We start from the raw sequence: 21,017 nt of genomic DNA on the forward strand, positions 1-21,017 counted from the left end.
CAGATGACCTCAGCATTAGCACAGAATACTGACTTCCTGTCACTTGTCTCTCTTCACCAGGTGTCCCCTGAAGAACGGGGTAGGCCCCTCTATTCCCAGGCATGTTCGAGAATCTGGGGCCTTTTCTTCCCTCCTTTAAAATTTCTCGGTTTCCCTTGCGTGACCAAAGGAACCTGGGCTTACTAGAATGCTGAGAAAGGAAGTCGCAGGAATGTGCCGGCTCAGGACACCTTCAAGGTGCGTGCCAATTGCGTGTGTCAAGACCTCCAATTCCACCATTTGCCATTCATTCCTTTGGCTGAAGCGTCACTTTTTCTAGGATTATCTTGTAAAATACAGGTCTCCCCTGGCAATGGGAGCCCTTTAAACCCCCTGACTGGAGGTCAAAGAAGCTTAGGTGAATACATGGCTCTAGAGGCAGTTAATCACAGGGATTTAGAATGTGCAATAAGAGCCAGTCTGCCTGGGTTTGAGATGAGACCCAGTTCTACCACCTACTAATTGGTATAATACCACTAGGCCTCAGTCTCCTTATCTATAAAGGAGGATAATAATAGCACCCACCGCCTGGGCTGACATGAGGATTGGAGGAGCTAACACATGTCAGGGGCTTGAGTAAGTACTGGGTATGTGGGAATAAGTGGTCTACCAGACAACCCCGCTGAGGGCTGCAGTTCTTTTTCTCACCCATCAGGTGGACAATGATCCCTGTTCCTCTTGATTATTATTATTATTTTTTGGTAAACTGTAAGGCACTGTACCCCTGGGAGAGGCAGGCACTGCTGGCAGCCAGCGTGCTGCCCTCTCTAGCTTCTCTAACTCCTCTCTCCCCCCCACAACTTCCTTTCTCTTTTCTTTACCTGGAAGAAGGTATCAGTGGCTGTAGGCAGGGCTCCTGAGGATGTTCTGTCCACGGAGGTGGTGATGTCACTTCACTGGGACCGCTGAAGGAACAAGGGACAAAACCAGTCAGACCACTCAGCAATGCGCCCTGCCTTCTCCTCTCCCACCTGATTCTCTGTGAGTCCCCGTGGCCCTGCCCATCCTGTGTTGGGTGCGGGGCTCAGGGATGGGTCACATCTGGTCCCTGTCCAGGAAAGCTGCCAAGCCGGCGGGTGGTCCAGTTGTGGGCCACCAGACCCCGCACAAGCAATCCTACCTCCACACATGCTGCCCACAAACCAGCCCCAACCTGTCCAGGGTACCGGACAGCCAGTACCCTGAATCACTCCTGCCCCCTCCAGAACCCACGGAAATGCAATCCAAGCCCCAGCTACCTTGGGGAGACACTGGGGCTGCGGGTGGCTCCTGGGGTGCTGAGGCCCTTTCCTGCTGCCCAGAGACCTGCTTCTCTGGAGGGAGCTGCCAAACCAGCACACTTCTGAGGCAGCCACTGAGCAAGGGCCAGTGGGCTGGGGGCGGGATCTGGCCTCCGCAATTGTGAGGCTAACTTCTGACTCATGTGCTGCCTGCCCCATCGCCGGCTCCTACAGCCGGCAGGGCAGCCATCTTGCCCAGGAACTGGGAGGAGTGAGGCCTCGGGGAGAAAAGGAGAGAGGAGGCAGCGCTGGGGCAGCATTGCAGCCTTGTGGGGATGTCACATTACCCACTAGGGTGCACTAAGGCTGCCAGGAGCCAACCTAGGCCTCCCAGAGAGGCAGAGCCAGGGCTGGGACCCAGGCCTCCTGGTGCCCTACAGACTCACGACGGGGGTGGCTCAGGCCCACTGCCCAAGCCCATGCCCACACCCACATGAGAATCCTCCAACCCCATCAGGCCCTGGAGCCACACACCAGCGAGAAACACACGGCCAAGACTCAGCCTCAGACTGGAGGGGAACCGAGCTGGACTCAGAGACAACTTAGAAGTGACCTCCAGCTACTGAGAGAGAGAGAGAGACCAACCCACCCCCTCACCCCCCACCGGGGCACCCTACCCTTGCCTCCCTCTACCTGCAGTCCCCGGCTTTCTCCCAGCGCTCTGGAAGCATTGCACTTTCCATTCTACAAAGCATACTTATTTCCTTCTTCTCTCATTATGACCCTAAGTGACAGATGGAATATAAATAGAGCAGGGCTTCTCAAACTTCAATGTGCAAACAAATCACCTGGAGACCTTGTTAATACACAGTCTGACACAGTGTTTTCTAGTAGGTCTAGACAGGGACGCGAAGGTCTTCATTTCTGACCAGCCCCAGAGGATGGTGGTGCTGCAGGTCCAGGACCACAATTTGAGTAGCAAGAATATCATTGTTAACAGCATGGGTGCGGGGGTTAAATCATCCAAGTTAGAATCTTGACTCTTACTCTGTAACCTTGGGCAAGTTACCTAACTTCTCTGGGCCTAACACCTCCTTATAAAATAGTAACAATGATGACAACAATATCAAACCTGACTCATAGGGTTGATGTGAGGATTAAATTATGTAAAAGGCTTAAAGTGATTATTATTTCAAATTTAAAAATGGAGACTCTGAGAGACAGAGCCAGCAAAGTGGCAGAGCCAGAATTCAACCCCAAATCTCTTAGTTTACAAGCCACCACGAAATGTTACCTAGCAAACCCTCCCCCACACATGGAGATGGAGGCCCAGAGAAGGGTGGAGAGCTGGCAAGTTCATGAGAAAGTTGGTGTCAGAAATTCAAGCTCATGACTCCTAGCCTTGTATTCTTTCCAACCTAACTATCCTTCTGCACAGATAAGAAAGTGTCTCCAATTCTCCTGGAGGGGTCCCAGCCTCTGCTTGTCAGTCCCTCCATGGGCAGCATCCATCTCCTACCTCCAGTCTGTGGCACTGCTTGGTCTCAGGTCACCCAGCTGGGATGGCAGGCAGAAGGTGACATGGCCTGGGCCCAGCCCCACCCCCACCCTGGTTTCCCACCACAGGGCCAGTGGGAGCCCTGTGAGTCACTTGAAGGAAGTGCTTGGCCCCAAACAGGAAGTGGCTTTTCAAGCTGAAAACCCCTCCAGGATCTCCAGGGCCCTGCGGCAGGTGGCTGGGGTAGCAGAGCCTGATGGAGCTCACTGGGATATACTAATACCTATTCGGATTTTTACCTGAAACCCAAACTCGGCACCCATCCTCTGTACCCTGAAATCTGGCCAGGTGCTTTGCTGCTGTGTGACCTTAAGTACATGAGTGCCCTGCCCTGAGCCTTTATTCCCTTATCTGAAGGATTTGGGCTGCATTACAAGATCACCTATGGCCTGGCAATCCACAATGAAATGAAGGGTTGGAGGAAGCGAATACGGGTTTTCAATAAATGAGCAAATGCATGTATGCATGAAATGCATGAGTGAATGCAGACACAGATTTAAACCCCAGCCGTCGGACAAGCTCCATCATTTATCTCTTGTTAGCCGTACGATAGAGATCTCACTGATGAGATCTCCTCCCACCCCCTGAATCACCCTTAGGCGCAAGGAAGAAGGGCCAGTGCCCTGAACCCACACATCACAGACACATGCTCACAGATGAACATAGTAGAGAACATATGGGAGTCTCTGCCACAGGACATCCATGGGACCTACCAGCACAATCTGTTCCCCTAATGCCACTCAGGCCCGGCTAAAACCTTTCTCCATTCCTTGGGCATGATGAACAAAAGGTGATTCTGTCCAGATCAAAAACTGTGGGTTGCTTTGTTGCTGATGAGGGAAAGGGACACAGGTTGGTGGTGGTGGAGGTGGGGAGGGGACTTAGTGGCAGGAATGTTTAAGGGCAATTTATTTATTTATTTATTTATTTATTTATTTATTTATTTATTTATTTATTTATTTATTTATTTATTTATGATAGAGAGAGAGAGAGAGAGAGAGAGAGAGAGAGAGAGAGGCAGAGACAGGAGGAGGGAGAAGCAGGCTCCATGCAGGAGCCTGACTTAAGGGCAAATTCAACTTGTCAAATCCTTTCTAGCAGAGAGCAAAGAGTGATAGCTTCTTGCATAACAAAGTATCTGTTTCCCAGGAATGCTGAGCAACATTTTTTTTTTTTTGGCTTTTCTCCCTGTTCCAATTTGTGGTTATAAAAGTACTGATGAATTAGTGTGGTATCCATAATAAATGCACAAAGCGGCTGAAGAACATCTCACAGTATCTAAGGATTCATATTACTCAAATTAATGTAATATGAAATGTGACACTAATTCTTTACACTGGCCACTCAGTGGACAGGAATGGCTGGGACTGAATAGTTTCAATTGTAGAAATGTTCAAAAACTTGAGTATTTCATCTTTCTTCAAATAATTTTATTTTAAAATCGATACTCATTGATTATGTGTATAATTTTGATTTCAATAGATAATTTCAAGGAGCAAAAACAATTTTTGAACATATAAGTTTTCCTTTTTCTGCATCTACTTTAATTTACATTTTTGATGGAAATATACTCAAATTCTGTGCACTTCAAATATAATCGCATTTTATTTTTGATCCTTCATATTATCACCATTGATACCCAATTTTCAAGTGCTGTACCAATCTTGATTATAGCAGTATAACTATAGTGATCTCACTAAAATGAAGACAATATATTTTATGAAGTAAATATGGAGTAACGTATGAATTTTCTTATCACTCATCAGAACATCATCACCAAAACACTCATAATTACATTCAGTCTTCTTTGCTATTTTGTCTCTCCCAGTTGTATAAAACCGTAACTTTACATGTATATTTCAATTTATATTATGAAGATGTAATTGTCAAGGTGAGACAATCAAATTATTTTATCTAACAGTTTCTGGGTTTGTTTTATAACCTTCAAATATCTGACAGAGCTACGTGGGCCTCTGTTTGTATCCCTGCTCTAGGCTCTGTGCACTTTGCACTGGGCCTGCCTGTCCACCAGCTCTCACTTCTTTGGAGCCCAGGCCGCCTGCACTGGTCACTTCACCTGAGCATCAGCTGAGCTGCCAGTCAGCTGTGTCTTCCCCAGACTCTGCCTTTTAGAAAGTGTTCTACACATAAAGGTCCTCATGCTTAGATGTGGGCCTTATTTCCAGAGCCGACTAGAATCTGTTCAAGGATAGTGGCCATGACTTGACTAGCATCTCCCACAGACCACAGACCTGGTGTTCCTTAAAGTCCCGTACATTCCAACACCATCTGTAAAGGGACCTGGCCCAGGGTGCCTAGAAGTGTCTGGTAGCCTCGGCTGAGTGAACAGACCCAATGACCTGTGGCCACCACAACTGGTTTTCTCTCCTGCTCTGCACCTCTATTCAGTCCACCTCTACCCATACCACCCTTTGGCCCCCTTACTCTGAGCGTACTGGTCACACTGATCCCCTTGGATGAAAGCCACCAGAATGCACACTTCTGAGAAACCTCTATGTTCCCTGCCCACCACCCCTCATAGCATCTTTCACAAAAAGCTTCCAGACTCTAGGGGCCAGGTTCTGGAGTGGGGGCAGTGTGACAAGGGCACACACAGCTAAGTGAATGGCTGGGCCAGGATACATACTCTGACTCCCAAGCCAGTCTAGACAACGATAAATCCAGTCACCAGCACACATTTCCTGAGCTCTTGTATGGGCCAGGAGAAGCTCCAAGGCTCTTGTGGACAGAAGGGGTTTCCAGGGGAGGAGCCCACCATCTAATGGTGTGGAGAAGGGCATCCAGTACCCCCTGAACGAAGGAGGCATGAGCTGGGGGAGAGGTGCAGGAGGGCCTTGTTGAAGAATCAGAGTCCCAGCTTCACCCCAGCCTAGCCCAGCACCTGACTTGCTGGATGCAGCAATGAATACCCAGGAGTGAGCAAACTCGTCTCCTCTGCATCCCCCACCTCAACCAGCCAAGGAGCAGGCAGAGAGCAGCCCGGGCCTCAGGACAGGTCTTGCAGTGAACCAGTCATTAAGCCTGGTGAAAGCAGGACCCTGTCCATCTGAGCACAGAGCGAACCCTTTCCGCAGTACATGCTCCAAAATTGTGTCAGACGATCTAGTGATAAACAGCACCATGACTAACCACCTAGCTCAGTCCATCCTGATCACTGAGAACTTAGTTCAGGTTCCAAATTAGACAGGGCTGGGGCCACAGCAGAGCTGATAAAGGGTTGAGTGCTTACCTAACCAGCCAGGGGGCAGGGGGCAAGTCCTGGCTCTCTCACTGTGTGATCTGGGCAAGTCACTTTGCCTCTCTGGGTATCAGTCAAACAGGGATTAGCACCATGTTGAAATCACCTGATTTGAGGTGGGTGGATACAATACTCTGGTTAGAAACATGGGGAACTGAAGCTCAGAGAGGGGAACTGATTTGGCCAAGGTCACACAGCAGGTGACAGAGTCTGAACTAGGACCAGGGCCTGTCGTGCTCTCTGGAGCTAGTCTCCTACAGGCCAGATTATGGGTGACATCCCTTGTGATCTCCCAGGGGTGGGAGAGGGATTGGGGCAGATTCTCTCAGGACGTCCCCCAGGCTGACGTCACCACTGAAAGTCATCATTGTCAGGGTCCTGGAAGAACAACATCTGCTTGTTGGTTCCTGGGACACGGGGACCAACATGAGTTCCATAAGCAATCCGTGAACACCTTCTATGGAAAAAGGCCCAGTAGACAGTGGGGTGGGGTGAGGTGGGCTGAGAAGAAAAGGCAAAGTCAGTTCACATGGGGTTGGGCCCCGAGGTCTCCCCCATGGTGCTCAGTGCTTCCAGGGCCCTGAGCTAACCACTGCTCCTAGGCCCTCTGCTGGGTCCTGCTCTTCCCGGATCCCTGCTGGGCTGTGCAGGCAGGGGTGGGGGTGGGAGTGGGGGGGGGACGCAGAGGTAGACTTCTCAGGAATGGACTACAGCACGGCAACGTGAAGAGGTCAGAGGGGCTGCATGAAGCCAAGTCATCAGGGGGACCCTTGGGGGCTGCAGCCAGGTCTCCCAGCTGGGGAGTTCTGTGGGATTCTGCTTCTGGAAGCTGAGAGAGAGAGTGAGCCGACACGTGGGCCTGAGGGAACTGTGAGAGCACAAGGAAGCTCACAGAAGGTCCCGCTTCTTCCACACCACACAGTCCTGACACATCTCTTCTGTCCCCTCCCCTTTCTAAAAGGTGAGAAGAGCTGTCACTTATTGGGACTTCCTCTGTGCCAGGCTCCACACAATCAGCACCACATATGCTTTATGGGCATGTGATCCATACACTAATTCCCAGGTATCGTGCTCCACCCACATCCCCTAGGATCCCTTCACCCACCAGGGGCATACGGGTTGTGTGGTCCCTCCCAGCAGCCAACATCTGTGGAGGCGTGTGGGCGGGCTGCCCTGAGGCTGCTGGAATCCTTCTGCCTACGGTCATGACCACCTGGGTGAAGGTCTAAGTTCTCTAGCATTCTTGCTCTGGCAGCCAGCTCTGGGCCCCTGTCCTCAGAGCTCCTCTGCAGACGGAGCCAAGTGCCCTTCCACCCTTGCTTCTCCTCTTCTTCCTGGTTCTTCTTTCCCTATTCCCTTAGCATCTTCTTTTCTGGAAAACTTCCTAATAAATCACTCTCACACGAATCCTGGCCTTAGTATTCTAGATCATCCAACCTCAGACAGCTATGAGGTCCTTGCCATTAACTTTCCCATTTCAGAGACAAGGAAACTGAGGCTGAGGTCTAGAGCTGTTAAAGCTCCCCCATGTGGCAAGCAGCAGAATAGCCTTGAAGGGAGGTGGGCCCCCAGTGCAAAGCCTGAGCCCCCACCCCTCTGTCCACCAGCAGGCTAAGCCTCCTTACGCCTTTCAACGCTGTCCCCTCCTGGCCATCTGGGCTAACTCTCAGTTTTTTTTATTAGAAGGAAAACAGGAGAATCTGTAGATGATCCAAGGGGGATGACTAAGTACTCAGATTCTTGTCATTGGCTCAGATCCTGTTTTGGTCAATCCTTGTGAATCAGGGTGGGTCTGACATTCTGGGAATGCAGGGAGACTTCAAACCAACTTTATGAAAACAAGTTGTAAAAACACTGGCCGCCACTCAAAGCGGCCAGCTGATCAGCTTGGCTCCACGGAGCAGGGTTGAACAAGTTCACCAGAAGGGAACGCACAGCAGGAGAGACTTCGGGTAGACCCAGAGGAAGAACTTCCCAGTAACTGGGAAGAAAAGGAGTGCTAGCTGGAAAGGGGTGGAACGGGCCAACTGGGTGAGACTCAGGCCTGTCCAGTGCTGCCTGGAAAGAGCCAGCCTGGAGGAGGTGTCCATTTAGGAGGAGGAGGAGGATGGTGACTCAGGCAGTGAACACCTGTTCTACTTCCCTACAGGCCACCACCACCACCACCCCTGCCCCTTGGGGAGCTGGGTGTGTCCTCCTTGGAAGTAGGAGGATCCATGCCTTGACCTTCCCAGGCTTTTCATGTTTGAAGCAGCTCTGAAGCCACCCCTAGAGCTCTGGAGACAGAAAAACACCAGAGGCCAACTCCGCCCAGCTCTGAGCTTCAACCACTGACTTTGGAACCTGCTTTTAATGAGGATGCTCTGAGTTTGTGGGGCTTCTGCTTCCTAGGAGTTCAAAAGTCTCTGCAGATAAGGTGCAATCCTCCCTCCCCTAAGGTGATCGGAGTCCCTGGAGCCCGGCCCCCCTCCGGGCGCCCTCCCCTGGCCCCTGCAGAGAACTAAAGCAGGTGTTCACAGCCCATCTCACCTGCTCCTCCCTCGCACCTCCTCTGGGCTGGATCCTTCCAGGCCGAAAGGAACAGGCCTGAGTCTCATTTAGTTGGCTCCCCTCCTCCCCTTCCCAGCCTGCACTCTTTCCTTCCTTCCCTCTCACCCAAACTCCTGGAAGAGATGTCTACACTCACATCTCCATATCCTCCCTCCCACCTGCTGCTAAACCCACAGCCTTCTCTGTTCCCACCAAGTTCAACCGTGACCTCCACGTGACTGAGCCACCACCTGCCCCCAGCAGCTCTCACCCTGACACTGCAGGCTTCACCCTCCTTCTGGAAATATCCTCCATCCCTGGAGTACAGGACACCACTTGCCCTGGTTTCCCTCCTTGTCTCGCCCCGCCCCCCCCTTTGCCCAGGCCTCAGGCAGCACTTTCTTCTATGCCCTTTGGCCTCCCTTGCCCTTCACACCCATGCAGAATCAGCCGGCACTGCTATCTCTGCCTGGGCCAAAGTCTGAGTATCCAGTGACCCCTGGTCATCCTCATCCGGCCAGGACGCCTCACACTCACAGTAGCCCAATGGGAACTCATCACATCCTCCTAAAGCTGCTCCACCCTATCTCTATCTCAAGGCACCACCATTCTCCAGTCTTCCAGGCCTGGCAGAGGAGAATCTCCCATCCCACCCACCTTCCTCAAGTCCCTAGGCCTCCCTGAGACCGTGCTTACTTCCCACCAAAAAGCCCTCTGGTCTTGGCTCAAATTCCTCCCGCAGGAAGCCTTCCTTGACTCTCCTGGTAGACTTGGGCATGACGCCTTTTCCTGTTTTCGAGAGCCTGCACAGCCCAGTTCAGTGGCCATGCTAGTGTCCAGCTGCATACCAATGCCCTGGCTGGCTCTGGAAGGGTAGAGGCAAGCCCGTTCTGACGATGGGCCTAGCACCCTGCGCAAGGTCTGCACAGAAGAGCCCCTGGGGGACTTGTCTTTCTGCTGAATTTGTCCCACTAGTGAGCTCTGGATCTCTCCTCTGCCCACACACCTCCCAGGGCAAGGGTCGTCTCTGCTCTGCCACTCTTCAGCTTAAAACACATGAGCTCTTAGCCCCCAGTAGGCACATTCTAACCGGTCTGCCGTGTATGAGGACAGACCCCATGGCACCTGCAGGAAAGCAAGGGGGCCCCTCTTATACACGTGTGAGCACCGGCACAAACACAGGGCCATGGGCATACAGACAGGCCCACAGATGCAGCATCCTAGAAACAGCTTCTCTGCTTCCTTCGTGGTTACCATGGGTGCCAGGAGTCAAGGTTGGCTTGGCTGGGGCTCAGGGCTGGCGCTCACGGATGCAGGGCAGGGGCCTGGGGTACAGGGAGGCAGCAACAGTACACAGCTCTGCAGCTTCAGCTCATCTTTCCCCATCCATTTCCCTAACCTCTTCTTCTAGGAAGTCCTTCCTCTCAGTGCTAGGTGGGGAAGTGGCCCCCAGAGGGGATCCCGCCCAGATCCCATCCTGATCTTTCCCCTGTGCCCCTTCTCACAGGGAAGGGAAGGACTAGACTGGTCGGATCACAGTTCAGAGCTTTTAGGATCAAGACTAAGCCCCTTTTCCCAGCCCTGGTCCTGACTTGCCTCCCTATAGTGGCAGCTCAAATGCTCCCCCGAGTAATCCTTGGCGGTTCCCTTTCCCAGAGGCAGCACCAGCCTCAGAGGTAAGAACCCAGCCCTGGCAAGTTCATCTGATCCTCAGGACAGCCCTGCTGGGGTTGGTGTGCTTCTGCTCCTTTACAGGTGAGAGACAGGTGACTTTCCCAGGGTCACACAGCTACTAAACTCTTCTCTTTCACTGAAATCATGTTCCCAGCCACCAGCCCCCTCAGGAGGGAGTACGAACCTGGAGAGAGGCCAGGAGGAGGCTGCAGGAATGAAGGCAGGAGGGCCTTGCTGGGAGAAGCCTATGCCTGAAGAGCACCTATTCCTGTCGAACCCAATTGGAGAGGGCCCTGAGTGCCACTGCACCTGACTATAGCCATGTGGAGGGCCTGAGGCTGACTCCTTTACGAACTTGCTGTGGGATTTGGAGCAAGTCACTGGACCTCAGTTTCCCCATCTGTGATGTGAGTGGAGGTGGACACCACAACCCTCAGTATCTGTTCCATTTGGACCCTGCAAGGCTGCAGAGGAGGAAGGTTTTTGTTTTTGTTTTCTTGGTTTTTTTTTAAGATTTTATTTATTTATTCATGAGAGACAGAGAGAGAGACAGAGGCAGAGACAGAGGCAGAGGGAGAAGTAGGCTCTCCAAAGGGAGCCTGATGTGGGACTCAATCCCCGGACCCCAGATCACACCCTGAGCTGAAGGCAGACACTCAACCACTGAGCCACCCAAGTGTCCCAGGAAGAGGTTTTGGAAAAAGACCATGAGAGGTGTGGGGGCCGCTCTGCACAGATGGGGCTGAGGCCAGAGGAGAAGACCCTCTGCCCTTCTATCTTCCCTTGCAGCAGAGAAAAATTGCAAAGTATCCAATATACTAGGAGGGGTGAAAAGGCAAGAGAGGCGGACTATGCATATCACTTGCAAAACTGATGCAAATGCCCGGGGCAAACACCTGGGCATGCACCCCATCATTCTTGTCCTCTCTCCATACCACCTAAGGCCAGTACCTCCCCAAATCCTGCTGATCACACCTCAGAAGTGGCTCCCTCATTAGCTGGGCCTGTTCTCCAGCCTTTCATATCTCTGCCTGAAAAACAGTCAAGAACCCCTTGGGAGAAATCCCATATGCAGAGCTTTTCTCAACCTGGCCTACATTCACCTTCCCAGCCTCCCACCATCTCATCTCAGGGGAGCACCCCCCCCCCCCATCTGGAGCTAAATCCCTGCCCCAGGAACTTCACACTCCACACCCTCACACAGCTAGTTCCCTCTGCACAATGAACTCCTACAGATCCCTCAGTACCCAAATAAGAAATGCTGCAATTCAGTGAATTGGCTTCTGCATTGGGAATCAGGCCTTAAAGTCAGCACATTGTGAGTAAGTTGCATATGGTCAAAATCACCCTTGACTACGTATAGCTATCATATACAATGCCTAGTCCCTGTTCTAGACAGCTCCATGTTTTGACTCACCTAACTCTCACAACTATGGCAGACTGTATTTTCAAAGACAAAGGCAGCAGTATCTCTCATCACACATGCTCTTTCTACAATGTTCCCAGGGAGAGGTAGGGTCTATGCTACCCCCACTGGAATCTCGGGGGAGGGGCTTGGGACTAATGGCTGAAGTAACACCATGAGATTCCCAAGGCGAGCTCCTGTGAAGGTGATGCAGCTTCTGCTGGGCTCACTGGAACACTCTGCTGGGGTGCTGGGCCACCATGTAACCAACCTGACTGCTCTGAGGTTGCCATTCTGTGGGGAAGCCCAGAGGAGCCCACAGCCAGGAAGGAAGCCCTGCAAGTACACGAAGAGCGAGAGAGGCCCAGCCAACCTCCAGCTGCCCCAGCTCCCTGCTGCTCTAGCTGCCATCTGCCTATAACCATGTTAGAGGCTCTGAGCCACAACCACTTCACTGAGCCCACCTTAGAGTCCTGACCTATATAAATAGAGATAATAAAATGGTCGTTCTTATATAAAGTCACTAAATTTCTAGGTGATTTGTTTTATAACTGGAACTTCATTATCCCCACTTTGGGGAAAAAGAATCTGAGGCACAGGGAGGTTAAGCAATTTGGCCAAGGTCACAGAGCTGGTAACTGGCAGGGTCAGGATTTGAACCCAGGCAGTTTAGCCCCAGAATCCACCATTTTCACTGCTCTGCCATACTAACTGCCTTCGGGGTCTGCTTGGTCCCCAGGCCCACAGCAGGCTTCAGGGACTATCTGCTGAATAAACGACTGAGGGAAGGAATAAGCAAATGAACAGGTAAGTGAAAGCAGTGCGAGCTCCCAGGTGCAAGGCGGGACCTCAGGCAAGTCTGAGCTGTGCAGATAAGTCTGACATAAGCTCCTCAGCGCTGGGGCCGCACTGCTGTCCACAGCCGTGGGAGGAGGCGGCCATCAGAGGAGCCTGAGATGCTCTCTACTCCAGGCCTTCCCCAGCCTTGCATGCTGCAAGATCCTACGCAGGACCCTGGAGAGCCGGTGCCACCTGAGGACAAGGCCCATGGGTCCTGGAGACTGCAGCAAGAAGGTCCCTGAGCTGGAAGGCTAGAGACCTTAGTTTAATCTTGGCATGGCCACTGACTGGCTGTGCGAACTTGGGCAATTCCCTGCCCCTCTTGGGGCCCGGCTGTTCTCCATTTCCATCACTGTAAGATTCACCAGATGTTGAGCTGGCCTCATGGAGGAGGGTTAGGGTGAGCTTGCGCATGTAGGTCTCCTAAACCCCAAAAGGATCCATCCCGAGATGAAAAGTGCATAATGAGGAAGGATACCCACCCCTCTCACTGGGAATTTGCCTTGCCGGGCATTTTTACACGCACAATTTCGAATCCTTGCAACCCCACCAGGCTCAGCAGCAAGTGACAAAGGACTCAGACTCACAGCTCAAGTGATGCTGGAAGTCCGGGTCCAAACCAGGCCCATTCACCTTCAAAACTCCCACTATTCACATTAGCGAAAGTTGACGCAACCCATGGTCCAGTGACAAACGGATAAACATGTTATAGGCACATATGGCCAAATATTATTCAGCCATAAAGGGAAGGAAATCTTGTCACATGCTATGACATGGTCAAACCAAGAGGACATTATACCAAGTGAAATAAACTAATCACAAAAAGACAAATACGGTATTATTCCACAGATATGAGGAATTTAGAGTAGTCAGGTTCATAGTGGAATGGAGGTTACCAAGGGCTGGGGCTGGGGGCCGGGGAGTTATAGTTTAGCAGGCATTTCAGTTTTGCCAATTAAAAAGTTCTAAAGATGTGCTGTGCAACGATGTGAATAAAGTTAACAACAAAAAAAAATAGTTAACACTCCTGAACTGCGCACTGAAAGATTTTAAGATGGTTCTAGTTTTTTATCACTGTTAAAAAAATAATTCTCACTCTTGGGGTAGAGAGGGAGATTATAAGGGTTATTAGGGAGGGGAGTCCAGGCAGGCTTCACAGAAGAGGGGGCTTTGAGTTGGGCAAGCACGGACAGGTCTGGGGCTCTACAGGCTCTCAGCTTTGGCCTGCCTCCCTCCTAGGATGAGGCTGACTCCAGGTGCTCCAGCCTTCCAGATCTGCATGCAAAAGCAGTACCCAAAGGGGAGTAGACATTGGAAGAAAGAATTTCTTAAATATCTACTATGTGCTTCCAGCCCACTTATTTCATGACCTTAAACCAGGCCCTATCCTTCTGGGGCTCAGTCTTCCCATCTGTATAATGAGAGGATGACCCAGGATTCCTTCCAGTTCTCACAGTGGGAATAATCTCTGAGGAGCAGGGGAGATGGGAGGTGGGCACAGGGACCTGCAGAGAGGGGGACCGGGACACTCACTGTTCACAAGACCAGGAATCTGGAGCTATGGCCTCATGATCCTGCCCCAAGAAGGGGAGTCTGAGACCCAAGGGGATTTGGTTTCCTTCCAACTCAATGAACAGGTGCCTGCCCCTGCTCTGCTTATGATAGGCTCATAATTCCTCCTCCCAATCCAGTTCAGAAACATACAGTAAAGCACAGTTCAGTGCACCAAGACAAAGTCCTCCATGCCTAGGGCTCTCTCCAGGAATTGGGACTCTCACCTCTCCCCTGACTCAGGAATCTTTTGCCCCAGAAGGAACAAGGCGGGCGGTCCTCAGTTCCAATCTCAGCTCTGCCAAGTACTAGCTGGGCCTCAGTGTCCTCATGCACATTGTGGGGATGAGGACACCTCCCTGTAGCACCCCTGTGAGGGTTAGATGAGGCAAGGGCACAAACACTGAGCCTGGGGTCTGGCATACAGTAGGTGCTCAATAAATGCCCACCACCCATCAGCTCTCTCTTTGAAGATAAAGGCATTTTCAATGATCTGTTTGTTTCTCTCAGAGGCCAGTTTGTTTGTCTGAACACTTCTGAGAGAGATTTTTTTCCCCCCAGGAACACTGGGTGATGCTCCCCAGCCAGCCCCAGGGAAAAGAAGGGAGGAGCCATGAGACTTATGGAAAAAATCAAATCATTATCACGTGGAAACAAGAAAGAAGTCCTGGGGAAGCCCGTGGCAGCCCAGGCACCCTTCACCCACCCTCTCCCTCCTCCACCCAGGAGGATCCACGATGGCCCCAGATCCTGCTTAATAAGCCCCGTGGGCAGGGCTGGGAGGACTGATATGATCCAGCCGCTACTTAACTCACAAAGCCTTCTATTCTTAGCTGAGCAGGGGCCTAGTTCCTTGCCAGCTGCCATCAGAGCTGCCAGTCCTGTGGTGCAGGCCTGGGGGGTGGTCAGTGATGACCACGAGGAGGTGGCAGGTAGCCCCTGACCTGACTGAAGCCCGAGGCCCACGTGAGGGGGCCGAAGAGCGCGGCCCTGACACAGGGGAGGAAGGTGAAGCTGGGTTCTCTGTCTTGAGCCGCTGGCCTGCACCCCGGGCCACCCTCCTGCAGATGCCCCAAGCACCCACTGTGTGTCAGCTGTGCTTCTATCCCCAGTAAAGTTTCACAGATCATTTCTCACCTGAATCTCACAACTCTGAGAGCTAGGTATCCATTCCCTTACCTCTTACAGGGATGGGGAGACTAGGGACTCACCCCGGCCACCGGCAGATACACAGAGTCACGCCTTGCACCCAGGGCAGCCTGGCTGCAGAGCCTCACCTGGTCCCAGAGGGAAATTCCCCCAGCACCTGGTGACTTAGAATCTCCTCTGCCGGGGTTGTAGGTGTGAGAGCATGTCTAAGCTGCACTGACCTTTTCAAAGAGCTTAACTCTAATTTTCTCTTTCCTGCTTTAAGATCACATCAAGTATCTAAAAACCTGAGTTCTCTGCTCTGGGCTGTAACTAGGTTTACCCTGCAAATCTGTGGCCTACTATGTGCCTGGCACCTTACTGAATGTCCCACCTGCTGGGTGGTTTGCTCTGACCTTACAGTAGCCTTGTGAGGTTGGTCTTGTCATCAGCATTTTACAAACAAGACTGTATCACAAATTCAAGGTTGCATAGGCGCTGGATAGAACTGGACAAGAACTGGGGCGTGTCAGGCCTTCGTAGGATGGGGGAGAATTGATGCTGTTTACTGGCTCTTCTTTCAATAAGCTACTTAAGTTTATGTTCCTATTCCATTATATCCTTCCCCCTGCCTGTCCCCCCGCCCCCCTGCCCCCATGCCAACCTAAGCAGGGCATCTGTGATGCCTCTGGGTGCTAGCTGAGTCCAGCTGTCTGTGAAGACCCCAGCCCTGCTGGAGCCAGGACACCATCTGGGAGCTTCTCAGGAACAAGGGCATTGAGAAGGACCCTCAGAACTCTGAGGGAAGGAATGCTGGGCATAGCCCAGTCTTGTCCCCCTGCACCTCATCATGGGCAGAGTGGCTTTGACCAAACACTCTGTGTGACAAGCTACAGCCTGCCCCCCGCCCCCAGAGGGGGTGCCTAGGCCCTGCTGACATAAAGCAGCATCCACACCAGAGATCTGAGTCACCCTCACTGATACCTCCTGACACCAACTGGGAAGTGGAGGGGCTGGAGGGGTGACTGTCTTATTCTGCCCATGAGCCTCAACCACCCCCTCGCCCCCAGAGACACAGGCCAGAGTCTCCTGCAGGTGGGCAGGCCCAGCTACCCAGCCTTGTGAATGGGATAAGTAGGCTGGGAGGAGGGGTTCCTTACGTGTGCTCCCCACCCTTCCTCAGAGACCAGGACCCAACACTCCATAGGCCTCTGGGAAGCAGCTGGAGAGGGGCAGTATCTGGTCCAGGGCCCAGCACAGAGGAAGGGCAGGGCTGTTTCTCCTCCTATTGGAATGCACACAGACACAGGAGTGCAAACACAGCCCTGGCCTGCATGTGCTACTTGTACATAATTCATAGGCTCCTATCGCTTTGGCCTGGATAAAATGTACTCAGCAGGAGAAACCTGCAGCTCCTGGGGAGCGCTTCCGGGAAAGACATGAGTGAGCCAGAGGCCTGAGGGATTATGGAAATTGGGACAAATAAATGTTATTAGCCACAAGAACGGCTTATACATATATGGGGTAAGTTAGTTTACCATACACTTTCATAAACTTTATCTCATTGAATCTTCACAAAAAAGCCAATGTGGGAATTACTACTGGTCCCATTTTACAGCTGAGAAAACTGAGGCTCAGAAGTAACTTACCCATTTTCCCAAAGATGGAAGTAGAACTTACCCCGTGCCAAACTGCTTCACGTACACAACAACCCTCAACCCCAGGCTGGCTCAACTCCCCTTCCCGCCAGATCACAGTCTGGGGCCTCAGAGGAGCCAGCATCCAGGACACCAAGGCACTTCATCCTGAGCCCAGCGCCCCACTGCTGGGGGAGGAGGGAGGAGCGAATTCCCCCAGCAGAGCCAGCCTGACCTCCGCCTCAGCATCTGGGCTGCCCCCACCCAGGGAGCCTCTGGCCCCTGCCCAACTAGGGCAGCTCAGCGGGCCTCAGGCAGGGTGGGGAGACACGCTCTGGTCTTGCCCCGCACACGTCAGGGATTCCTGAGAGGAGCTGGAGGGGAAGTGCCAGGTGACTTCGCCCAACAGGAGCTTGGGCTACTCGGGGTCCAGAGGGTAGAAGGGCTTGTCCAATGTTCCACAGTGGAAGAGTCCAGCCAGTCTACAAACTGGGCACCACCAGGTACTGGGGACACTGGGATAAAAGTGACACAGTGTGGCTCTCCACTCAGCTGGTGTTTGGACCCTCCTGATCTGCCCCAGGCAGCTTCTCCAGCTCCATCTCCAGCAAACCCCCTCTCCTCTGTCTTCCCCCACCACCCTGGCTCCTTTCAGCGTCCTGAAGACTTAATTCACCTCTTGCCACCCACAAATGCTCTTCCCGGCTGGCCAGAGCCTGCCCACCCCTACAACTCCCACTATAACCTCTGTGCCTCTTTGCAGAATCTCACTGGAGATTGCTCACTCCCCAGCTCAGGCTGCCAATCCCAGGGGAAGCGCTCCTTCCTCTTCCTTCCTTCTGAGCCTCCCCATACTCCCGACCTCCCTGACACTGCACCCAGGGTAACTGCTCCTGGCACTGCCTCACGACACCCCCCAGGACCTGGGGCTAACGCCCAGCTGAAGTGAGCTTCACACGCCCCCCCCCCCCCCAAAGACCCTGAACAATAAGAAGAGTCATGTATTCCTCTTAAGGCTTGTATTTGTCTTTCTTTAAAAACTCTTGATGGGCACAGGGAAAGGAAATGGAAGGTTCTTAATCAGACTCATCTTGGCATTTCCAAATGCTGGCTCTGTGCCTGGCACACAGTAGATGTCTGAGATCTGTTCTGTGGATGAAAGAATAAGAGTATCTTCACCTCTCACTTGCTCCGGCTGCCCAAAACTCCACCATCATTACCAATTCCTTCCTGGGGCTAAACCATGCTCTCTGTGATCCTGGTCAAAACGCAAACAGCCCTGGGCAAGAAAGCTCTAGCTGGAGACCTCTGCAGATCAGCTATTCCCCGAGCGTTCTCTAGGCGATTAGTCTCAGACTCTGTTCTGTGACAAAGGAGTTCCAGGCTAACGCACGCTTGAGAAAGGCTGGCTGCACACTGTTGGGATCCCTAATTTATATCAACACATTGAAAGCCCTGAGAAGTCCTGTTTCAATTTAAATGACCTAACATTTCCTGAATTTGCACGCCCATGCATCCTAGGACCCTTACCACCCCAGGGACTAGCGCTCCTCAGAGCACAGTTTGGGAAGCATGAACTAGATGGTGTGTGCAGATCCACTGCAGGGCGAGGTATGCACCGTAAAGGGCATTTGTGCCAAGGCCATACTTCCTTGCATTGGTCATTTTACAGAGGCCCAGGTCTGACTTAAGCTACCACCAACAATCTTTTGTGACAGAAGCAGAAAATGAATGGGGACATCATATAGCTTACAAGTGAAGCACAGAGGGAGGGAACAGGTGACAGGCCAAGCTGGTGACCTGAGTTCCCACTACAATTCTGTGCTCACGGCTGGCCACTGGGCAGGAGACCTCATCTTGCTGAGCTTTGCTTTAATCATCCACAAAACGGGGCTAATGCTATTCTCAGGGCTGTTGTAAAGACTCCGGGTGGTAATACATGCAGAGGCAATTATAAACTGTAGGTCCTGTACCGGCATTCGCTATGTACCTCATTCTTTCCCTGCACGCACTGCCAGGAGGGTGTGGTCAGGTCTTGATTGATCACAAGCCACTGCAGAAGTCCACAGAGAGGGGTGGGTGGGTGGATGGATGGATGGATGGATGGATGGAATCCCTAGGAGGACCCTGAACAGGTCTGCTTGAATAGGTTTGTATGTATGTACATATGTATGAATGAATGAACGAACAAACCAATTCCAATAAATTCAATTGTTCCATTTCTTAGTCTCCACCTGGTAAAAGCAGCAAATCAGAAAGGACACAGATGGACACAGACAGACACACGTGCACACACAAGAGAGAAGAAAGGTACGTGGTGGAGGCAGGTCTTTGGGCAGCAGAATGAAGGTGATGGTGAGGAGAGCCAAGAATCTGCAAAGCAGACAGTGTGGCGGAGCCGGCACAGCAGCCAGGGCCCCTCGGGAGAGGGGCCAGCGGGTCTCGGCAGGCCCAGCAACGCGGTCAGCGTTTACAAGGCCCGTCCCAGAGAGGTTAGACATGTCAGTATTGTGCAGGGGAGGAAGTGATCTATCCTTTTCACAAAGGTTTCCAACCTAAACTATGAAATTGTTGTTTTTAAAGGGGATAAGGGAGCAGACGGAAATGTTAGGGACACAAGCTTAGCTGCCTGGAAAAATACTTATGTTTTTCTATTAACTTACCAACATATCTGTGTGCAGGACAAACATTTTTAAAGTGCCTACTGCGTGCCAGGCAGGTGCTGTTAGTTTCTTGGCTTGGGGAGGGCAGACTTGGGGCCTCATCAGATAGCACCACACATTAAAGATTGGATAAATGAGATGTGAGGTCACTTGAGGACAGAGAGGGAAGTGCTGGAGGAAAAAGCCACAGACAGGAAGTCTGGAGGACCAAGCTAAATCACTATGTGACCTCACCACATGATCTTCCCATCTATAAAGTGGGGTGATGCTAAATATCGCTAAATATCATGAAAACTACTATGTGGCACCAGGCACTGGACCAGTGGTTACAGGCCGTAGCTCAGCTGGTGGGCATAGCTGGCAAGACAGCTATTGCTATTTGTTATGAGGAACGACTGTCCCTTTCACAGAAAAGCAAATGGAGGCTCAGCAGGTTACTCAGTGCTTGAGGGCAACGGGTTGGTGGAGCTGGAATTTAAGCTGAGGTTTGTCAGATTCCAGAGCTCACCCTCTCTTGCCCTCCCAGATGAGTCCCATGCTGCCTCTCACTAATTGCTGTGAGGACTTGGTGACACCATGGATATCAAAGTGTTTTATAAAGGCAAACTATTAGGTGTCCAAAGCCAACAAGAAACAAGTCATGATTCCTCCATGAAACCAAACACTGAAGTTCACGGGGGCATTCAGACCTGGCCACAGCTCAGAACTCAGGGCTCTTGCCCCCTCCGCCTCCTCCATTCCTTGGCCTGCTTCTTCCCAGAGGCCCATCCCAAAGCAGAGACAGCCTTGCTCATGACCACCTGGCTCCCGTGTGCTCGGCCCTTGCCAAGGACCCAGAGGGCAACTATGGCCCAGGTGCCACGGGGAGCCAGGCAGAAGTCAGGAGCTCTGGGCTCCCTCACCACTCACAAGCGGTGGGGCCTCAGGCCAGTCTTCTCATCTCTTTGAGCCTTAGGTTCCCCTCACATGAGGGATTAAAGCAGACTTCACAAGGGAAAAGACATTCTCCCAAGAGGGACTCAAGCAATGTGACTGACCTTGGTTGGGTGAGTTTAGCCAGGTGGGGAGGAGGAGATCCAAGCTCTCAGCATCCCTGGTTTGAAGAGGAGGCTGCTACTCCATCCACCAGAAGTCCCACATCTAATCTTGAACTCACTGCAGACTTTGGGAGCCCTGGTTTGACAGTGGACTTGGCTCTTACCACCAGCAGGACACGAATCCGCTGGATTCCCAGGTTGTCCGAGGCCCAGGTTGGGGAGAGGTAGAAAATGATCTTCAGGCAGAACTGCATACACCTTCATGGGAGGGAGCTACAACCCAGGCACAGACATCCTCACCAAGGCCCAGAGAAGTTGCTGACTGGCTTTGGGCCACACAGCAAGACAGGTCAAGTGGGTGCCAGGACCCAGGCCTTCTAGGTCCAGTTCAGGGCTCTCTCCACTGCCCCAGAGTCATCCTTTTTGGAACATGGATTGAGCACAGAAAGGAAGAATAGTGTGAACAGTCAAGATAAT

At 52.0% G+C, this 21,017-nt stretch overlaps 1 protein-coding gene across 4 annotated transcripts in view; it reads right to left on the reverse strand.

Annotated features, from left to right (window-relative positions):
- Window positions 1–21,017, reverse strand: part of GDPD5 (glycerophosphodiester phosphodiesterase domain containing 5) — an 83,606-nt gene that overhangs the window by 50,704 nt on the left and 11,885 nt on the right. For 2 of the 4 annotated variants that reach the window (XM_055320666.1, XM_055320663.1), the window contains exon 2: window positions 861–944. The gene's annotated coding sequence lies outside the window, so the exon portion shown is untranslated. Of the gene's footprint in view, window positions 1–860; window positions 945–1,277; window positions 1,360–20,540; window positions 20,564–21,017 lie in introns of those variants that run through there. The other 2 variants (XM_055320665.1, XM_055320664.1) reach the window with 2 other exon arrangements.

Source organism: Nyctereutes procyonoides, unplaced genomic scaffold (genome assembly GCF_905146905.1).
Source record: "Nyctereutes procyonoides isolate TBG_1078 unplaced genomic scaffold, NYPRO_anot_genome, whole genome shotgun sequence".
In the NCBI taxonomy this organism is placed as follows: Eukaryota; Metazoa; Chordata; class Mammalia; order Carnivora; family Canidae; genus Nyctereutes; species Nyctereutes procyonoides.